The sequence below is a fragment of the Diabrotica virgifera genome, chromosome 2 (assembly GCF_917563875.1).
Source record: "Diabrotica virgifera virgifera chromosome 2, PGI_DIABVI_V3a".
Classification (NCBI taxonomy): Eukaryota; Metazoa; Arthropoda; class Insecta; order Coleoptera; family Chrysomelidae; genus Diabrotica; species Diabrotica virgifera.
The window spans coordinates 46469035-46487619 of NC_065444.1; positions in this window are offsets into that span (position 1 = coordinate 46469035).

Consider the following 18585-nt stretch of genomic DNA (forward strand, 5'->3'; position numbering starts at 1 on the left):
AGGTGATCTAATTAACTATAATATTGGTGATGATTTTGGCTGTTCTTGCGTTTTGTGTACCACCTCAAATAATAATATGAACCACCAGTGGTACGTGTACCACAGATTAAAACCGCTGGTTTAGACCATATACAAATAGTTTAAAAATAATTTAAAACTACAATCAAACAAATACGTTCAAAAGAGACAGGACAAATCATATTCTTATGGTACCATCTGCTATTAAAGTTTGCCAACAATCTGATCGTAGTAATGTCTATTTTGTGAAGCTAGAAATAGCGGACGTGAGCACAGAGACTGAGACTGGGACTAAGACATTTCAATAACAATATTGGTGTTTGCTCAAGCTATATAGATTTGAGAATCAGTCTGCCAATTTTTTTTATATCCATATCCATGGTGATAATATCGATACATTTTTGGCAAAGTAACGTAAGTGAAATTTTTGGCGAATCATCCTTTTCCATTAAACAAACTCTATTATTGTTTAGAAGGTACTGCCAAAGTGTTGTAAGCCTAGATATAATATTATGTTTGAAGTAATTCTAGACTTACTACACGTTGGCAGTACCTTCTAAACAATAATAGCTTTAGTTTAATGGAAAAACATAAAATGTGACTTACGTTACTTTGCCAAAAATGTATTGATATATTTTATTCTATCTTCTTCGTAATATTGTTCTGAACCGATTTCTTTGTGGTATCTATGTAATCTACTATTCTAATTGGGAAATAAGCCTCAATTTAACTTGAAAAATGATTTTATTGACGTTTCTTAAGTTAAATTGTGACTTATTTCCCAATCAGAATAGTATATCTTTTTCCTCTTCTTCTATGGACATATACCTATCCCAACTCTTTCCATCGATCTCTATCCTGAGCAATATACTTCCAATTTATTAAGGCTATTTTGTTAATGTCAACTACCTATTTCACCTGTGGTTTTCCTCTTGGTCGTTTACCTTTGTAAGGTCTCCAGTGTTGTATTGTGGAGTTGGTCTTTCTTTTTAGTAGTCTGGCCTGCAAAGCTCCATTTGAGTTTGGCAATTTTTTTTCTATAACTGGCATGACATATCATAATTTGTCATCTCTTGTAACTTGCTGAAACAAAACATTTTACCCCTGCCGGTAATAGCTATTTGTATAACAAGGGAGGAAAGTGCTACTTTTCCTCCTGAGAATGAAGTTTACTGCCCGACGCGTAGCGGAGGGCAGTAATTATTCAAGGGAGGAAAAGGCACTTTACTCCCATGTTATACATATGGTTTTTCCACCTTCCTCAAATAACAAGTAATTTTTTCATTTTTACTTAATTTATTTATGTAACTAAACTAACCAACAAAATTTATTAAAACTAAAACTAACAAGTAGGTACAAACTGTCAACTGTCAAATATTAAGTCAAATTATTAATGTAAACATTGTTAAATCAAAATAACAATTTACAGTTTTTTACCATTGTGCAAAATACCGGGTGATATATAAATAAACGTAAACATGTATAGATACTTACGTAATAGAAAATAGATATTGTACAGGGCGTCAATAAGTTATATTTCATGAATGAAATAACATGACGTCACTTTTACTTTTCCTACCTGGGGAGGAAAAGTACAACTTTGCTCCCTACAATCAGGTCCGGAGAAGAATACTTTCGGTAGAGGTAGGTGAAAAAATCTATTTCTATGCCGCCCGCGGACCTCAAAAATGATTTTGCTAAACTTTGACCACATTTTGACACAATATTTTTGTTATTTTTGTGGTTACCTAGGCAACTTTCACTACTTTCCTGATTATTTCTTGATATTCTATTTATTTTTATTTTTTACGAAAAACTTTTTGAGAGTGCTGGTGTTTCTGACGAGTTATAGAAAACAATATTGTATTATTTACGGGGTAAAATACAGATTTTAGCGCCCTCATTATTAACTTTCATGTAAGTGCGTTAATATCTGTTATTTTTGCCCCTTAAAATAAATTTCGCTACCGCTTTCAACAACAGTTTATAAAATTATTTTCGAAAAATATGTTTAACCTTTTCTGTGGTTCGTGTAACTTTCTTCTTGACGAAGCAATAAAGCACTGACATCGGCCTTACCTCCGAAAAATAAAGGACATGACGGATTTTAATAATTCTTTTTGCATTCGATTCGTGAATGCGCTAGGAAACTTTGTAAACTGGAGCTATGATATAATATTAAAAAAATGCATACAAAAAATGCATTCTTATAGTGCGCCTCAAACAGACAATGGCGGAAATCAGCGGAAATGGATTATCGGCGGAAATGAGTTCAATTTTGTTACTCGGGGGTTTTTGGGGTCGCTGAAAACGAATATGACGTCAAAAGTAATCTCCGGAGTACCTGTTGCCAAGGGTACCTACTGTTTACCTCGTCATTAAAATTCATTAAAAAATTAGTCAAAAATCATTACTCGTGGGGTTTTTGGGGCCGTTAACGACGAGTATGACATCGGAAGTGATTTTCGGAGTACTTGGTGCCCAGAGTACCTACTGTTTAGCTCTCTTGTGGAGTTTTCGGCAAAAAATTTATTAAAAAATTAGTCAAAAATAATTACTCGGGGATTTTTGGGGTCACTTACGACGAATATGATATCGGAAGCGATCTCCGGAATACCTGGTGCCCAGGGTACCTACTTCTTATGGAGTTTTCGGCAAATTCATTAAAAAATTAGCCAAAATCATTACTCGGGGTGTTTTTGGGTCGCTGACGATGAATATGATCTACGGAGTATCTGGTACTAAGGGTTCCTACTGTTTACCTTGTTTTTTGGAGTTTTCGGCAAATTCATTAAAAAATTAGTCAAACATCATTAGTTACGAGATAAACAGTCGGTACCCTAGGCACCAGGTACACCGGAGATCACTTCCAATGCCATATTCGTCGTCAGACACCCCAAAAACCCCTAAGCAATAAATTTTAACTAATTTTTTAATGAATTTGCCAAAAACTCTAGAAAACGAGGTAAACAGTAGGTACCCTGGGTACCAAGTACTCCGTAAAGCACTTCCGATATCATATTCATCGTCAGTGACCCAAAAAACCCCAAGTAATGATTTTTGGCTATTTTTTTAATAAATTTTCTAAAAACTCCATAAGAAGTAGGTAACCCTGGGCACCAGGTATTCCGAAGATCGCTTCCGATGTCATATTCGTCGTTAGCGACCCCAAAAACACCCGAGTAATTTTTTTTGACGAATTTTTTAATAAATTCTTTGCCGAAAACTCCACAAGACGAGTAAACAGTAGGTACCCTGTGCACCAGGTGCTCCGGAAATTACTTCCGATGTCATATTCGTCGTTAACGGCCCCAAAAACCCCCCGAGTAATGATTTTTGACTAATTTTTAATGAATTTGCCGAAAACTCCACAAGACGAGGTACAAAGTAGGTACCCTGGGCACCAGGTACTCCGTAGATCACTTCGCATCGTTTTCAGCAACCCCAAATACCCCCGGTAAACAAATGTGAACTCATTTCCGCCGATAATTGATGAGTTCTGAATTTTCTTTATTGTCTGTTTGAGATGCACTTTAAGAATGCATTTTATCTACCCTATGTCATATTATTTATAAGTTTTTAGTTTGTGAAAACTGTCATTATAGATAGCAGTGCGTGAAGGATTTAAAGTGTGCGTGAAGTAACAATGTATTTTAAATGGGATTTACTTTTTCGCACTGTTTGTAACTTTCGAGTTGTCATGGTGACATGACAATCCTTAACTTTCGCGTTGTCATGGTGATGACAATATGAGCAATGAATTACAACAAAAGTTTTGACAGTTTTGTGGTTTGAAAGTAGTTAGAATTTTTAAATGTCAAAGTTCTAAAAATTGTAGAATAGAAATGAATTCCAGTGACGAAGAGTTACAGCTTTTTCTATTTGTTTATCGTAGATAAAATATTGTATGAAACTGTGCGTGAAGTACTTTTTGCGAACTTACACGATTTATAGCACTCGCTCCGTTGTTGCTCGTGATCTAAAAATCGCGTGCGTTCGTAAAAAGCATACTTTACGAACTGTTTCATAAATAACTATTTTGTATGCAGTTTTTCAATATTATATCATGGCTCCGGTTCACAAAGTTTCCTGGCTCATTCACGAATCGAATGCAAAAAGATTTATTAAGATATTCGTCTTGTCGTTTTTTTTTCGGAGGTTCAGTGCTTTATTGCTTTGACTATTCATAAAGATTCCACATTACATTATTTTTCCTAAAAATATCTTATTAATATTTTTATTTTTATCTTCGTCTTCTGTAATTTTTTGCTCCAACTTTATAAACTTCAAAATAAATTGTTTGTTATGATTTAGAATTTCACCCCAATTTCAAAATTGCAATTCAAATCATTTATTTTCACAAAAAGCCGAAACAGATGCCGAAGGATAGCCCAAAATACAACTTATTCCGGAATAATTTATGCCTCGAATGAGGAAAAAACGGACTATCTATAGAAAACCTTCGAAGTTAAGTTCGGAAAGAGTCCCTGAAATATTTAATTAAGAAGAAAGACGTGCGGAAGTAGGAAAACGGCATACGAAATCTCGGGAGTTAAAGTTCATCATCATCAAGGCTTTTCATTCAGGACGAAATGTTTACCGCTCTTACTTAGAGGTCTCTGATTCGCTTATTGCGGTGAATCACTTCGCATTCTTTTATTGTATTGTCAAAGCTTGTTGTATGATTTGACTTTCGTTATAAGTTTCTTCCACTCGATATGGGCATCCAGTTTCTCACTTTCAGGATTTTGATGTCCTTCATGACCTGGTCTTCCCATCTCTCTCTGGGTATCGTCCTTGGTCTTTTAGCTTCTGGCTTCCATCTGGTGACCTTTTTAAACAGTAGGTCGTTTTTCCTTCTCTTTGTGTCTGTGTCCTAGCCATCTTAGCCTCTGCTTTAATAAATATAACTATATCTTCTCTCTATGTGTAACTATGTCTCTAGTTCATGGCTCATTATTCTTCTCATTTTCCGTATTCCATTCTTATAGGATCCATAATTCTTCTTAGGATATTACATTGGAACCTCAATAAGTCGGATTAATCGGGACCGCAACCGATCCGGGTTATCGAAAATCCGGGTTAGCCAGAGAATATAGTTAGAATTAATAAAATACACTATACTTCGAAATAAACTCCATTATAATTGCAAAAACATGAAATAATATGCACAGTACCTACATCTAAATTACGTAAGTTGTATACTACAACAGTATTGTTCATTTCTTGGTAAAAAATTCAGTCAAAATGAAAAAATGTTTGTTTTGTCTGATGGAAATCGGTCCGGATTAGCCGGATTTCCGGGATATCGGAGGCCGACTTATCGGGGTTACACTGTACTTCCGACAATTCTTAATTTGACTTTATCTTTATCTGTGAGGCACATTATTTCAGCCGCGATTGTAACTACTGGTTACAACTATGTATATTTACAGTTTTGTATTTCTGGATAAATTCTTGTCCTTCACAAGTTCTTGGCCTATGATATCTCCAGTATGTTTTATTGCCTGCTAGTGTTTGTTACTTCTCTTATTTTTGCCATTCACATTTACTCCCAAATAACTAAATTTTTTTGATCTGTTTCAAATGTTTAGTTTTTTATCTTGATTTCTCTTGTCTTGTGATCTTCTCTTCTAGAACAGAGAATATATTTTGTTTCTTCTTTGTTACTTTCTAGACCGCTTTTATCTTTTCCCATAAGAACTATTATGTCGCATGCATATTCTACTAACTGTATTGGGGAGTTTGCTATAGTTCCTTTAATTCCGTTGGCCTTGGCTTTTTTTTCTAATTTTTTGACTAATTTTTTTTCTCAAAATGGCTGTTCATTCTACTACTATGTTGAATAGTGCGGCTTGTCGCATTTCTGTTTGTGTTGTAATTGATTTTGTGCTACCTTTTTCAGTTGCTACTTTAGCTCCATCCATCGATCAATAAGATTAGCACTATCCAGTACCTATATCTTAATTTTTCATTTTAATAATACTTTATTTCTTCTAATACAGTCAAAGGGAACAAAATTTTTTTCCTAAAAAGTGAGCATTGAACAGTATCCCGATTATCACATATACATTAGATATGTATTTAATTGAAACCGATGAATCTTCTCTATGGTGTATTCCACGAATATACGACTGTTTTGGATTATCGCGACAACGAATATTTTAGTGTGCAACATAAGAAGTTCGGAACTATTTTGCTCTATAATTACTCCAAAAAACAAAAATATAATTTGCAATATACTTTCGTTCTTCATGTTTTGCACCGTAAAATATTCGTTGTCGAGATAATCCAAAACAGTCGTATATTCGTGGAATAGGGTATATCTATTTGTGAAAACTCGATAATACTGCCTTTTTCTTTTCGTAACTTTTCTACTAAAATTTGCCACAATCTCATCGTAGTAATGTCAATGTTGTGCAGCTGGAAATAGTGAACGTGAGTACAGACGTCCAGTCTCTTATGTTTTTCAATCACTGATATTTATATTTGCTCAAGCTACATAGTATTGATATTTGATTAGTCAGCCAACTTTTTTATACCAACAGTAATAACCTATTTTTTTCATAGTTTCTTTACCCCTTTTCCCAGCAGTTTATAATATATTTTAGAAAAAGACATATAAACGTTTTCCGTGGTAAATTTAACTTGCTGTATGAAGATTGTAAATTAATTTAACTTTCTTAAAAATATCTTATTGATATTCTTATTTTTTGTCCTCTTTTTCTGTAGTATTTTGCTCTAACTTCATAAACTTCAAAATAAATTGTTGGTTATGATTTTGAATCTCACCCCAATTTCAAAATTGCAATTCAAATCATTTAATTTCACAAAAAGCCGAAACAGATGCCGAAGGATAGCCCAAAATACAACTTATTCCGGAATAATTTATGTCTCAAATGAGGAAAAAACGGACTATCTATAGAAAATCTTCTAAGTTAAGTTCGGAAAGGGTCCCTGAAATATTTAATTAAGAAGAAAGACGTGCGGAAGTAGGAAAACGGCATACGAAATCTCGGGAGTTCACCATCATCAAGGCTTTTCATTCAGGACGAAATGTTTACCGCTCTTACTTAGAGGTCTCTGATTCGCTTATTGCGGTGAATCACTTCGCATTCTTCTATTGTATTGTCAAAGTTTGTTGTATGATTTGACTTTCGTTATAAGTTTCTTCCACTCGATATGTGCATCCAGTTTCTCACTTTCAGGATTTTGATGTCCTTCATGACCTGGTCTCCCCATCTCTCTCTGGGTATCGTCCTTGGTCTTTTAGCTTCTGGCTTCCATCTGGTGACCTTTTTAAACAGTAGGTCGTTTTTCCTTCTCTCTGTGTCTGTGTCCTAGCCATCTTAGCCTCTGCTTTAATAAATATAACTATATGTGTAACTATGTCTCTAGTTCATGGCTCATTATTCTTCTCATTTTCCGTTTTCCATTCTTATAGGATCCATAATTCTTCTTAGGATATTACTTCCGACAATTCTTAATTTGTCTTTATCTTTATCTGTGAGGCACATTATTTCAGCCGCGATTGTAACTACTGGTTACAACTATGTATATTTACAGTTTTGTATTTCTGGATAAATTCTTGCCCTTCACAAGTTCTTGGCCTATGATATCTCCAGTATGTTTTATTGCCTGCTAGTGTTTGTTACTTCTCTTATTTTTGCCATTCACATTTACTCCCAAATAACTAAATTTTTTTGATCTGTTTCAAATGTTTAGTTTTTTATCTTGATTTCTCTTGTCTTGTGATCTTCTCTTCTAGAACAGAGAATATATTTTGTTTCTTCTTTGTTACTTTCTAGACCGCTTTTATCTTTTCCCATAAGAACTATTATGTCGCATGCATATTCTACTAATTGTATTGGGGAGTTTGCTATAGTTCCTTTAATTCCGTTGGCCTTGGCTTTTTTTTCTAATTTTTTGACTAATTTTTTTTCTCAAAATGGCTGTTCATTCTACTACTATGTTTAATAGTGCTCCTTGTCGCACTTCTGTTTCTGTTACAATTTATTTTGTGCTACCTTTTTCTGTTGATACTTTAGCTCCATCCATCGATCAATAAGATTAGCATTATCCAGTACCTATATCTCGATTTTTCATTTTAATAATAATTTATTTCTTCCAATACAGTCAAAGGCCTAGCTAACAAAAATATTTTCCTAAAAAGTGAGCATTGAACAGTATCCCGATTATCACATAATATGCATTAGAAATATGTATTTAATTAAAACCGATGAATCGTCTCTATCTATTTGTGAAAACTCGATAGTACTGTCCTTTTCTTTTGGTAAATTTTATAATAAAAATTGGCCACAAACTCATCGTAGTAATGCCAGTGCTTTGCAGCTGGAGACATTGAACGTGAGTACAGACCAGTCCAGTCTCTTATATTTTTCAATCACAAATATTTATATTTGCTCAAGCTACATAATATTGATATTTGATTAGTCAGCCAACTTTTTTATACCAACAGTAATAACATAATTTTTTCATAGTTTGTTTGCCGCTTTTCCCAGCAGTTTATAATATATTTTAGAAAAAGACTTATATCAACGTTTTCCTTGGTAAATTTAACTTGCTGTATGAAGATTGTAAATTAATTTAACTTTCTTAAAAATATCTTATTGATATTCTTACTTTTTGTCCTCTTTTTCTGTAGTTTTTTGCTCTAACTTCATAAACTTCAAAACAAATTGTTTGTTATGATTTTGAATCTCACCCCAATTTCAAAATTGCAATTCAAATCATTTATTTTCACAAAAAGCCGAAACAGATGCCGAAGGATAGCCCAAAATACAACTTATTCCGGAATAATTTATGTCTCGAATGAGGAAAAAACGGACTATCTATAGAAAACCTTCGAAGTTAAGTTCGGAAAGGGTCCCTGAAATATTTAATTAAGAAGGAAGACGTGCGGAAGTAGGAAAATGGCATACGAAATCTCGGGAGTTAAAGTTAGTGGTCTTTATACTTCATAGTGGCCATCTGTTGTGTCTCTCCTTGAGACAACTTTCCCGGAGACATTTGCATAGTAATTTAGGTCCTTCCCACTCGTTCGTTATATCACTTCCTTAGAATATAAATAATGTTCTTATGAACAATGTTAACTGACTTAAAATTAGACTTACAATAAGTTGTAATTTTTAAAGTTATATGATTAGTATCTGCGAAAAAAAAATTATTTGACAAACTTGATCCATGGTTAGTAAATTGCAAATTTCATAAATAAAAAATAAAAATTAACTATTTTTTCATTTGATAAAGTATATGTTACAACTAAGCTGTGGAAAATGATGTGTTTATTTGCATATTTAATTGCATATGAAGGGTACAGTCAAAGAAGGTGCTGTGTCAAAATAATAAGTTTCGAGAAAAATGGTTTTAAAGTTAAGACTCTCTGGTGTCCGTTTATTATTTATGCACTGACGAAAACTCGTTTATTTACTAAATTTGCTGAAATTACAGCGATGGCATCAGCCTATGTGTACAACATGACATAGCACTTTTTTCGACAGGACCGCGTGGACTTGCCACTTTCTTAGCCTGGCTAGAGAAATTATATGTTATTATTCCTGACTATACCATACACTGGACTGCTGCAACTGGTCTTGCAGGGAAAAGTAGAGGGAAAGCGAGGACCAGGAAGGCGAAGGATTTCCTGGCTGAGAAATCTACGAACGTGGTTCAACACAACCACTACAAATCTTTTCAGAGCAGCAGTGTGCAAAGTGCAGATTGCCATGATGGTCGCCAACATCCGAAACGGATAGGCACTACAAGAAGAAGATACCATACACGTTAATAGTGGTGATTGATTTATAGAATGGTAGTTGGGATCACTTGCTAACAAAGGGGACCAGAAACTCATTTTCTGCAGAAATTTAGATAGCACCTTATTTGCATATTTGCATATGCATTTGCATATTTGTCAAGTTTTGGATATTTTGTTTTGTTACCCTAAATTAAAGAGAAATATGTATTTTTACTGTTTACAAGCTACTATGTCATTATTTCGTATATGGCCATGTAGAAGCAAATTAATGAAATAACGACATAGGAGCTTGTAAACCGTAAAAATACATAAATATTTTCTTTAATTTAGAGTAACAAAACAAAATAGCCAAAAATTTACATAGGAGGTTGGGAAGTTTCACCATCGATATGCATTTGCATATTTTCATATGCATTTGCATGTTTGCATATGCATTTGTATATTTGCATATGCATTTGCTTATTTGCATATGCATTTGCTTATTTACATATGCATTTGCATATGCTTTTGCATATTTACATATGCATTTGCATATTTGCATATGAATTTGCATATTTGCATATGCATTTACATATTTGCTTATGCATTTACATATTTGGATATGTATTTGCATATGCATTTGTATATGCATTTGCATATTCGTTTACATATGCATTTGTATATGCATTTGCATATGCATATAAGATATCTAAATCTACGTAGTTAGATACAATAGTCTATCAAAAACATACAATAGTCTATCTAGTTGGCTATGACACTAAATTTGCTTAAAAATTGGACAACATACTATTTTTATAGTTTCAATTGCTTTGTTAATATACTAACTTACTATATTACGAATTTTTCTAATGAGGAATTGATTAATATGGTTTTTGTGCTAGTGGAGTATATCAAAAATGTGCTAGTAGCAATAAGAATTTTTCATCAGCAATTTCCTGATAGACGACAACCAAGAAGAGAAACTTTTAAAAATATACTAGAACGGTTTCAATGGACTGGACACTTAGGTTGCGATAGATCTTATTGAACAAAAACTATTTCAAATGAAAAAAAAGGAATTAAATGTAATCCTTAGTGTGACTGAGGATCTGTATATTAGTACGACCGTTCTTATAATCTAAGTATCTAGTCTGTTGAAACCGTTTTAGTATACTGTCAAAAGTTTCTCTTCTTGATTGTCGTCTATCAGGGAATTGCTGATGATAAAATTTTATTGCTAGTAGCTAATTTTTCTTATACTCCACTAGCACAAAAACCATATTAATCAATTCCTCATTAGAAAAATTCATATGAGTAATAGTAACAAAGCAACTGGAACTATAAAAATAGTATAATATCAAATTTTTAAGCAAGTTTAGTAAAATAGCCAACTAGATAGTCTACTGTATGTTTTTATTAATATTTTAGGCACCAGCAGTCTTAACTACGTAGGAATTTGGATATCTTATCCAATATTAATAAATAAAGGATTAGTCTAGATTATTATGTGTTTTTCTTGTGAAAAATTATTTTTGATTGAATATTTTAACGGTCACCTAATAAAATTCCACGTAATTTTTGTTGCAATTAATGTTTGGCTTAAAGAATCACGAATAACTCACAAATTAAAGCACTTAGGTATTGGTAATTCTTAAGAAATAAAAAAGTACCATAAAATATCATTTCATTACAATACCAAAATACAGGGTGTTCCATTTAAGAAAACTCAGAAAATACTAATTCTGAGTTTCGACCATCCCTGTATACTAAAATTAAACATTTCGCTACACTATTAATGTCTAACAATAGTAGACTATATCAAAAATCGTTTGAACATACTTAAATGGATTTTCTGATGTCAAATCAATACAATTCTACAGGGTATGAGTATTACTACGAAATAAACAAGAAAACGTAATTATCTTTTAAACTACCTTGCATAATAATACAATACCCTACATTTTAAGAAATAAAATATCGAGGAGAATCCAAAAATCTAAAAATATACAGGGTGTTATATTTTGAAAAAACTTAAGTTTGTGTCACCCTGTCAATACGGGTGGCTTTGTATATTTGAAAATATTTTTAAATTATGGTCCTATCTGCCCCAACTTTTACCTAAATAACTTTTTTTCGTATCTCTTATGACTATGACAAAAGAGTAACTGAACTTTGTCACACTAATGGACCACCCTGTAGGTTTCTTACTGGTACAGTGGAACCTCAATAACTCGGATTAACTGGGTTAACCGGGACCGCGGCCGACCCGGGTTATCGAAAATCCGGGATAGCCGGAGAATATGGTAAAAATTAATAAAATACATATAAATAATAAACAGATACACATTATAATTGCAATAACACGAAATTCACAGATATGCACTGTACATCTAACTTACGTACAATTGTATACGAGTACAATATTGTTTATTTCTTGGTAAAAAACTCAGTCAAAGTGAAAAAATGTTTGTTTTGTCTGATGAAAATCGGTCCAGGTTAGCCAGACTTCCGGGTTATCGGAGGCCGACTTATCGGGGTTCCACTGTATGTCCATTCCTTCGCACTTTCTTTTCCATAGTTTCAGGGTTTTTTCCAGGAATATTTTGAACAAGGTAGGGGATATGAATATGAAGCAGGCCTGTAGTATTCCCTTTGTCGTCTTAAATGGACTGTATATTCTATTGCCCGTTTCGATACTTACTATGTTATTATTGTAGAGTGCTTTTACTGCTTTTATTAATATTCCTGGAATTTAGATGTCTTCCATTGCTTTCCATAGCTTGGTTCTAGGTATCGAATCATAGACCTTCTAAAGATCTACAAAAGCTAGATGGACGGATTATTTTTGGCCTTTTGTCTATTAGTTGTTTCTCCGCTCTGAACCCTGCCTGGTCTTCTCCGATTTTCTCCTTTATATGTATTTCTAATTTTTCCTTTATGGTATTTCCATACAGCCTAAAAGACGATAAAAAGGCCGATTTGAAGTGTACAACGGCATTAGAAATGCGGGTCTACCGTAGAATGTTGAGTATACCATGGACCGCACATCGCACTTTGCACAAACAATTCAATACTAGCAGAACTCAACGTAAAAACTAGACTCACCACAACTATCAACCAAAATATACTGAGATATTTTGGACATATCTCAGTATACAACTATAAGAAAAAAACGCATATTATAGGCAATAGCGGGCAAAAGTTCCAGAGGGAGATCTCCAGCACGATGATCGGAGGAAATAAAGGACATTACTCCGGTCAACTTACACATCCGAGGTTACAAAAATCACCATCAAGCTGAAAATTGGCAGGATTGTTCAAAATACCATAATAAATAAAATCTAAAAAGTCCTCATAAATCCGACTCGAGCTAAAAATTTTACGCGGGGTCAAATGTCACCAAATATAGTTTTTAGCGATTTTCAGCGAAACGGTAAGTTTTATCATAAAATAATTTCTAACAAAAAATGTAGATTAGATAATTATCTATAAAAAATTTTTGTTACTTTTTTTCCTAAGAGCCACTGTTTTCGAGATACAACGATTCAAAAAGTTGTAATCGTCATAATATGCGCACACGTTTCCACACCACCTTTAAGGTAGTGTACTTGGCGCGTTTTTTTAACGTGGTTTTCCCAGTAGGCCTATTCCACAGATCAGTTATGATTCTGTTTAATTTGAAGCTACTGAATAATTGATACTGGCAAGGGTTAAAAATGATACAAGTTATAAAAAGCGGTATAAATTAAAAAAAAGGGAAATTTATCCAGCTGGTTCATAATTTTCTAATACTTCTGCTTCCTCTTTTCCTTGTTCTTTTTCTTCACCTTCTAGTTCTTCTTCTTCACCTTCTAATTCTTCTTCTTCTTCTTCTTGTTCATCCTGGGTGCAAGTAAATTGCCCCAATTATGACACATCGCTTGGCTCCTCGATATAATCAAATGAATCCTCAATTGCTGGTGATTTATCATTGGAGCACGACCGGTTTTGACAATTAGTACATGCTACCGAACAAAACAGTCCAACTTTTTGCAACCACATTTAGCACTATATCCCTTTTTACAGTTGCAAAAAAATTGTGTTTGTGTTCAGGAGTTTTTTCGGCGCAGGTGGGAGTAAAGTTTGAATTGATTCTAATGAGCTTTCGACTAATTTCCATCCCCAGTCTTTTGGATCTAGCTGATAACCAAGCCATACTTGAAATTAATAGCCGAAAAAAATGTTGATGAGCAGCCGCTGAGGTTGAAGGAAGACAAGATAATTGCACTTGTTTTTTATTTCGAGTATCTTTAAAGAAACATGCCTATCGAAACTTATCTAAGCACGTAGTTTTTTTAGGCGCTCCATACATAGAGAGAAGAAAGCTAATTCCGTTGGAAATAACTTCTTGTGGAGTTGAATTAGTTTTTTTAAACTTCAGCACATTCAAGTAATGTAGGTTTAGGTTTAACACGTATTTCCACTCCGGAGTAGTACTCAAGACTAATTAATACCTCGAGGGTGTCATCTACCTGAAGGATTTCGCCACCCAGGAAGATAAAGGTGTAATTTACATAATAGTAATCAAACTAAATTTGCATAAAGTTTCTTGTATATTGAAATGTTTATTAGTACTTAGCAATAAACATTTTGCCTCGAAAGTTGGCTTTCATTATTATGTTCAAACCCTTCTGAGAAAAGAATAGGTAGGGTGATTAGATTAGCCGACGTACCGATAGAACGTGTTTATTTCGACAAAACCCATCTTTACAAATTGAATAAGACGCATAATTAAGAAGAATTATTAAAAGTTAATACTTTGTCATATCAATTTACTATTTTTGTTAGGAATAAGCCGTAAAATTAAAATAATAATTCTTAGTATTTTCGCGTTACATTCACTTTGTAAAGATTTTTTTGTTGGCACTGTAATATAATACAGCTTATGCATTGCATCCCTCGGTAGACCGCAAGCTGTATAGTACAAACATTATCATATTTGTAATATCGTATATTATTATATGTGTAATATAAGTTAAGTTGACGATAGAATATTATGTTTACTTGTATTAAAGCTTCAGTGATGTATATCTGTACTAATACATATGACGATTAGAACTCTTTCAACTCTTTGAGTCGTTGTATCTCAAAAACGGTGGCTCTTACAAAAAAAACGTATTAAGATATTTTTTATAGATAATTATCTAATCTACATTTTTTGTTAGAACTAATTTTATGATAAAACTTACCGTTTCGCTGAAAATCGCTAAAAACCATATTTGGTGACCTTTGACCCCCCGTAAATTTTGTAGCTCTGGTCGGATTTGTGAGGACTTTTTAGATTTCATTTATGATGGTATTTTGAACAATCCTGCCAATTTTCAGCTTGATGGTAATTATTGTAACCTCACTCCTAATTTTGAGTCTAACTAGACCGGTCTACATGACTGGTTACTCATTCTCCGAAGCAAAACAACATGCACAGGAGAGAGACAATTGACAGAATAATCAGACAAATTACATGACGCCACTACATTCTTAAGGAGGAGAAAAGATAGAGGAGGAGGTTTAAATTCACACAATGTTTAATTTAGGTTCAGATAACTTTCAAAGGGATTATTCATTGGAATGATACTCTATAATATAAGCTTCATTGTCTGAAAAAACGCTTATTGCCTAATAGGCAGATAGCAGATCTCTCTAGGAGATATTAAAAAAAATAAACAAACTTCTCATTCCCTGTCTATAAAGAACCAACCAAGTGAATGTGATGTTAAAAGTCCTGTAACATTATAAATTTAAGCATCATAATTTTAAAATTATTAAGATATTTTATAATGTTCTAAATTGAATTAAGAAACACATCTTAGGAGACTCTCGACTTAACAGAGCAAGCATAAGTTTCCCACTTTTAGGGCAATAAAATTATGCAGCTAATTGCTTATGTCTCGTGGAGCGTTAACTTACAAACCCCGAGAAGAGTGGTAGAGATGAAGAGATGAAACTGTTACCCCTCCGTCCCCTTCGCTAACCACCGCGTCGCGGCGCAGAGTTAACATGTTCATTTGCGGTTATAAGCAGCGAGAATTTACTACAGAGACAAAAAACTACTTTTAAGACATACTAAAGAGATTTCAGCAAGATTATATACATGAATTTAGGAGATAAACACAACAAGCTCTTTAAATTTGATACTTAACATTTTACCTTTATGAATGTAATGTGACTGACTTCCATTGAATATAATAAAAATTTAATGCCAATAATTAAAGTTGACTCATTTTTATTGTCAAAACAATAAAAACATTTTTAAACACTTTTCATTACTTCAATAGTTTGCATCAAATCTTTAGACGTTAATTTGACTGACTTTTCTTTAATGCAAATGACTAAAAATTTGCAGACATATGCATTCGCGGGAACAATACACGAATAGTCAATAAAAAAATTATGTTTATTAATTGTTTAAATAAAAAAAACGATTTTAATGAAAAATGCTTAAAATCTCTTGTTTTTTACAATGTAGAAACTTGAAACTTTTATGGATTGTAGCTAATGATATGAACTATACATAATTTCACTTTTTACGTTAATTGTTTACGTTACGCTTCATAAATAAACAAAAAAATTTCAAATTTTGAACGCTCATATTTGTTTATATATAAATCGGCGTTTATTCGTGTCAAATTTCAATACGATACGAAACAAAACTTCAACTAAAACTCGAATTCAAAAAATTTGTGTTTTTATCGTAGTCTTAGAAAAACCACCGGTAGAGAGGTTTTGTGCTACAATTAACATTAGAACTCGTTTTGTCGTATTAATTAATTTAACGCTTTTCTTTAGTTCAATCTAGAGTTGCACAAGTTTGACTTGAATGTTTGAACTTGACTTGAGTTTGACTTAATTTCAAGTCAAACTCAAGTCAATCCTTCCGACAAATAATTCAAGTCAAGTCAAACTGGTCAATCGTACAGGTTTGAAAATTCAAACTGTTTGTCAAACTAGTTTGAAAAAGTTTGAAAAATAATTTATTTCGTAGATACACTTTTTTGTTGAGATAGACATGTTAGTTGCCAATTAAGATAAGAAATTTAATAATACAATGAGTTCCATATAAAAGTAACTTGATATAGGAAGCGATTTTAGTCAAAACAGGGTAATAAATTTCTTAAAAGTGATTTAATTGTTGTATGCTTAGAATTGCTTGCAAGTCTCCTCTTATCGATAACTTCTTTATATTTTTGTGTTATTACTAGATTAAAACAAAGAATTCTTTGAATGGTTTTTTTATCATACCAAGTGTAATTTAGTCTACTTTAACAAAAATTTATGAAGGAACAACAAAATATAATATTTTTAATAGAGTAGGTTTAACGCATTTTTTGCAACTTTTCAATTTCCTTTTAAAGTATTAGTTCACTATGTGTCATTTTATAACACTGTTCTTTATTTTTACATATTATGCACTTTGCAATTTTCATTGTTTTGAAATTACCTGCCTTACGTCAAATACATCAGTATATTTATTTTTCTTAATTATTAATACTGCTTCGACTACAGATTGTTTCTCTTAATTTGTGCAGTGGGAATACCTTCAAAATCAGACTCAATTTGTTCTAGTACTTATTCTGAGCCGAAAAATATCCAGGTTCAGATAGTATCTCACAAAGCACACACTTCAAAACGAACGTAATAAACAAGCCAAGCATAGATGTCTAAATATGAACTCTTTCTGGTATCAACCGAGAAACGAAAAATACACATACGCAGCAGAAAAAAGAAATGCAAGAAGCATAATTGACTATATAGTATATCCTCAAGACGCAGAACTAACGATACAAAATATAAAAACAGAGAACGAAGCCGAACTCGGTACCCAACACAGACTAGTAACAGCAGAGATAAACATGAAACTAATGGAAATAATAGAGAGTCCTCAATATACAAGAATAGCAATACATAAGATGAAAAATATGGAAATGAGGAAGTTATACATACCAAAGAGAGACAGATAAAATACTGGAACAGCATGAAAACAATGAGGCAATATGGAATATGGAAGCGAGATGGAAAAAATTGAGAGACACGTTATGGAACACTGCAAAACAAGTATGTGAAATAAGAAAGAATGGCAAGAATAATAAAAGAACTGGATGGTGGAATAAAGAAATAAAGCAAGCAGTAAAAAAGAAGAAAGAAATGTGGAAGCGATACATAAACACAAATGAAGAGCAAAACAGAGACGAATACAGAAGACAGAGAAATATAGTGAAAGAACTAGTAAAGGATGCGAAGAAGAAGAGCTGGAAGGAATTCGGTGAAGAATTGAACGAAGATTTTGGAAATAACAATAAACAGTTTTGGAATAAAATAAGAAGCATGAAAGGAACAAAATGGAAACAAATAAGTGGAATTAGAAATTAGCGAAATGAATTGAAAACAAACATACAAGACATACTGACCATATGGAATAAGCACTATAACGAAAAATTCGAGGCAAGCAACCAACAAAATGAGGAGAGAGGACAGCAGGCAAGAGAAGAGGATAGGGACAATCGAGTAGACGAAATTCATATCAAAGATATTGAAGAAGGATTGGCAAGAATAAAGATTGGAAAAGCGGGAGGTGCCGATGACATAGATCTGGAGATGATGAAGTACGTGGGAGAACGTGTCAAGCTTTGGCTACTGGAAATAATGAGGGAAGCGTGGAGAACAGAAAAGATACCGAAAAACTGGGAAGAAAATGTATTGATGCCAATACACAAGAAAGGAGATGAAGCGGAATGTGATAACTATAGGGCTATATTCTTATCATCAGTGGCATA